The sequence below is a fragment of the Cynoglossus semilaevis genome, chromosome W, assembly GCF_000523025.1.
Source record: "Cynoglossus semilaevis isolate Cse_v1.0 chromosome W, Cse_v1.0, whole genome shotgun sequence".
Classification (NCBI taxonomy): domain Eukaryota; kingdom Metazoa; phylum Chordata; class Actinopteri; order Pleuronectiformes; family Cynoglossidae; genus Cynoglossus; species Cynoglossus semilaevis.
This window is the reverse complement of record NC_024327.1, coordinates 607,698-613,053: the sequence shown is the minus strand read 5'-3', so window position 1 is coordinate 613,053 and position 5,356 is coordinate 607,698.

Here is a 5,356-nt window from a genome sequence, read left to right as displayed (position 1 = left end):
AAGTTAAGTTAATTCTAAGTTTATGTAAGTTACGTAGTGTCTCCGTACGGGCCAACTCTCTTCCCTCTTCCCTTCCTCTCTGAAGGTTCACTTCCCAACTTTTTTCCCAAACTGTTACTTAGAGCAGAAGTGGAGTCAAGCAGCAGATGAGAGGAAATAGTTCTCTCTCTCACCCTTATGAAAGTGAAAGTGAATTATTTGTCATTGTGACACAGTACACTGCACACACAACGAAATGTGACCTCTGTTTTTAACCCATAACCAAAGTGAACAGTGGCCAGCTCTAAGCGCCCGGGGAGCAGTGTGGGAGGACGGGGTCATGCTCAGGGTAGTAACTTGGCAGGGTAGTAACTTGGCAGCTGGTGGATTCAAACCGGGAGCCTTCCAGACCCAAGTCCACTTCCTTAACCACTAAGCCACCACTGCCGTTGCACTGCATAGTGCACAGTTCACACGACTGCTCCATCTATCTGCTCCTGACCCGGCCCCCGCCTGTTCTAGACGTTGAGTTTCTTTGCTTTTAACTTTAAATCCTAACAAGTCATTGCATGCTCCGCCTTGCTCTTTCACGGGGGAAATACCTAAAGATAGATTCATGAAACTATGGCAAGAGTATTGCGGTAATATTGTAATGACTGCTGGTATACTGGTACATGTACAGTCAAGTTGGTAGTGTATGCCATTCTGACAGGTATGGTAAACCACCAGGACAATGGAAGACAAACTGTAGTCCAACTGTACTGTACGGGTTTGAGTCAAAGACAGTCCTGGAAGTCAAAACTTTTTGGGAGTGGTAGTGTGGGTGGATCTACCGAGGGTGAAGGCCAGATTACTAAAATCACCGATGTAACTAAGCAGGTCAAATGAGAATGTCTCGTTCTGAGACCCATTTCCAGGATTTTGGCAGATTAAGAAATTTACCAAACCTAACTGACAAAGTCCATTTTCTAATAATATATCCATCTTTCTCTACGCTTTAATTTAATTTCTCTATTTATTTTTTTCTTTCCTGATCTTTGTTTACGTCACCTCTGCGTGACCTTCTGTTTACTTAATCTACCACTTTTTCTTTGCCCGTTGCTTCTTCGTCTCATCTCCGTGTATCAGTCATTCTCTGGGTTCCTCCACTGTGTCTTCACCTCCTCCTACTCACACACACATGCACTCTTTGATTTAATTCACCCTTCAGTGTCTTTGAATCTGATCGTTCCATGATTTCCTCCTTTGTCCTTCACGCCGTGATAGCGTGTTTGTACCAACACACCTTGAATCTGACAAATAAATCTATATTTTCATCCCTGGCTCCTCTCGTTCCTCTGTTTCTGTCCACCATCTGGACACATTCTCACACTCTCTTCCTTTCTCCTAATCTCTCTGTCTACCTGCTGATTCATGTCTCAGTGAGTCAAGGCCGATCTGAGGACGTCTGCGCTCGGTGAAAAAAAAAGGAAAGAAATAAAAGATGATGTCATCTTTCCGGCGGGTAGGACCCGCACCATCGCACCACAGAGATGCAGTGGTTAACATGACGCTGCCTCAGTCCAAGACAAAGAAACCAACCACCGCAATCAACGCTCCAGTTTTTTTAACGATGACAAAATGAGTCGAATCTGTCAAAATAGACCTGCTCGTTTAAATAAATTAACCACGGCACAGTATTAGTTATTTACATGGAAACTAGTGTTTTTTTTTTCATTTTAACTTAATGTAGAAAAATATCACTATTTAGGATTATATTTACCGTATTTTCCGCACTATAAGGCACACTTAAAAGCCTTTAATTTTCTTAAAAAATTGACAGTGTGCCTTATAATCCGGTGCACCTTATGTAATACTTTTGGTCTGGCTGCGCTTACTGAGTTCGAACCGATTTTATAAAGCCAAACCACACAGCACATCACACATGATGGCACAGAACTGGAGCACACTGGGAGCCAATTAGAAGATGCTCAACAACAATTGTTAAAGTAGGTTGTGTAACCCAAATCCGTGCAACGTCGCGTTGTGCCTCCCAACACCCGGACACTCTACGCTGCGTTTTTGTATTGTCGATGTATAGTGCGATGCAGGACGACTTAGACGCATGGCTGTCAATTTTTTCGTGGTCAAGACCTCTTTTAATTTCTCCTTTTTTATTGATACAGGCAAAACACACTCTCTTTGCAAAACAACATCTGCACTTCCGCACGGAACAGCGCCAAAACAACAATACGGTGACCATCCAGAACAAATATAGTGACTGCCTGACTCTGGAGGGGCGAACAACAACAGCATCCTCCTGTGTCCAACTTAGGTCACTACCCTTTTCCACAAATGTCCGTCCCTACTGATCTGCGACGACCGCTGACTGTTTTGTTTTGCTTAATGCGCCTTATAACCCAGTGCGCCTTATGTATGGAAATAGACCCGTTCATTGATATTGCGCCTTATAATGCGGTGCGCCTTATGGTCCGAAAAATACGGTACCTTATCTTTCTGTACCTAAAGGTCATTCAACTACTATGCCCTCAGGCTGAAAAGAGGGACTGATCTTATTATAAAACAGTGGTCTCAACTTCAGGCAAGGGGGGCAATTCTGGCCTGGACACTCTCCACACCTGGCCTGCCACTAGATGTCAATAATGATTTAATTTTGCCCTTGAGAAAATTAATTAAAAAATGTGTTTATGAATTAAAATATTGTTTTCAGTTTTGTACTTTATAGTATTTAAAAATACCTTTTGTAAAAAAAATGTTATTGAATTTTTTGTTTTTTTATTACCTAATAACTAATTAATATTGAACTATTGACCTCAGTGACCAGATGTCATACTAAAACCCTACCTCTTTTCCACTGAACATGCACCAAATAGAGCAGGTGATGGTCTTATGAAAAGGCTTATGGGTAGACCTTTGGTACCAATAAACCAAACGCATGGTGGACGAATGGCTTTAAATGTTGTTTTTTCTTCTTTACAAATGTAAAAATATAAAAGAAAAATGTTAAGCCGGTCATGTGACTATCATTAGTCCCCTGTAATGTTAGGGATCGATTCCTGTGGGTATCTGATTTACCCAAAAACCACAAATACTCTGATTATTTGCGATATTACGCAACACTTCCTGATGGGTAAATATACACACACACACACACACACACACTCACACACGCTCACACACACATCACAACAACTTACTAGTTACTAAAGGTGGTTTCCATGACAACAGACAGGAAGGGAGAGAGAGCCTCAATAGAGAGGAAAAGAGAGAGAGAAAATAAAGCTTTCTTCTAGAAAATATTACAAAGATCTAAGAATGTTATGTTATGAAGTGCTTATGAAGACATAGGTATGAAGAAGGAGGGAGAACACTGGGGTGATGCAAAGTGCAGCAAATGAGGAGAGAAACAAAAGCAGAGGTGAGTGGAGAAAAAAAGAAATACAGTAAATAAATAAAGAACAAGAGCGGCAGAACAAACATAACAAAGGGCCTCGGAGAGGAGAAGAGCAAAAGACGGACAAGGATGAAGACGAGGGGATAACAGAGGATATTTTCAAGGATTAGGATTAATTAACGGACGCTGTTCTGACTTGAATATTAAATCGACCAGACCAGAAAATATTGGAAACAGACACAGCAGAAAATCTAAAATGTAAACAAGGGCATTGCAAACAATATGAGTTTGAGTATTTGTATGTGTGAAGTCCGAGTACCTGCACTGAACATATACTGTATATATATAGGTAGTTATAGAGGTCACACAGCTGTGAGGGGAATGGTGGTTTTGTATGAGGAAGTCATGAGTGGCAGAGAAGTATGTTAGTTTGGTGCAGGACATGTATGAGAATAGTACAACAGTAGTGAGGTGTGCTGTTGGAAGGACAGAAGACTTCAAGGTGGAGGTGGGACTACATCAAGGATCAGCCCTGAGCCCCTTCTTGTTTGCTGTGGTGATGGACAGATTGACAGATGAGGTCAGACAGGAGTCCCCATGGACTATGATGTTTGCAGATGACATTGTGATCTGTAGTGAGAGTAGGCAGCAACTAGAAGAGAACCTAGAGAGGTAGAGGTTTGCACTAGAAAGAAGAGGAATGAAGGTCAGTCGCAGCAAGACAGAGTACATGTGTGTAAACGAAAGGCAGAACAGTGAAATAGTGAGGCTACAAGGAGCAGAGGTGGTGAAGGTGCAGGAGTTTAGGTACTTAGGATCAACTGTTCAGAGCAGCGGAGACTGTGGAAGAGAGGTGAAGAATAGAGTACAGGCAGGATGGAACAGCTGGAGAAAAGTGTCAGGAGTGATCTGTGACAGAAGAGTGTCAGCTAAGGTGAAGGGAAAGGTTTACAGGACAGTGGTGAGACCAGCCATGATGTATGGTTGCCATGATGTATGGTTTAGAGACGGTAGCAATAGGCAGAAGACAAGAGGCGGAGCTGGAGGTGGCAGAGTTAAAAATGCTAAGATTTTCTCTAGGAGTGACAAGAATGGACAGGATCAGGAATGAGGTCATTAGAGGGACAACACAGACAGGAAGGTTTGAAGAAAAGGCTAGAGAAGCCAGATTGAGATGGTTTGGACATGTGCAGAGGAGGGACAGTGGATACATTGGTAGAAGAATGTTAGAGATGGAGCTACCAGGTAGGAGAAAAAGAGGAAGGCCAAAGAGGAGATATATGGATGCAGTGAGGGAGGACATGCAGATAGCTGGAGTCAGAGTAGAAGATACAGAGAACAGGGAGAGATGGAAATCAATGATTCGCTGTGGCAACCCCGGAAAAAGGGACAAAGCCGAAAGAAAAAGAAGATGAATAAAACTAAAGTTTAAACAAAAGTAAAAAAATTTAAATTTTCATCAAAGTTGGCAGAAAGTGAGCGGAGCTTTTACACCAATAGAACATTTTGTTTGGAAACACCATCTCCTGTTTTGCAGTAATCAAACGGTTGATTAATTTGAGTAGTTTATCGGAACTACTTCCATGTTCGGATAAACAATGAGCACAAGTTTTGATTAAACAAGTCAGAACAGAAAAGTGACTCAGAGTTTTAAACTCCTCATCTGTCCACTGTGTGGTTTAGCTGAGAAGAGACATTAGCTTATTCAGAACTAATAGTGGGGAGGGCCCCCCTGAAGGGGCATGGTGAGGTGCCAGGGGGGGTGTGAGGGGCTTCCAATGGAATATGGTACGCTGGACATACAGTCCCCTCCAAAAGTATTGGAACGGCAAGGGCAATTCCTTTGTTTTTGTTGTATACTGAAGACATTTGGGTTTCAGATCAAAAGATGAATATGAGACAAAAGTTCAGAATTCCAGCTTTTATTTCATGGTATTGACAACAATACCAAAACAACTCAGGTGTCACGATGACAGTCGTGAC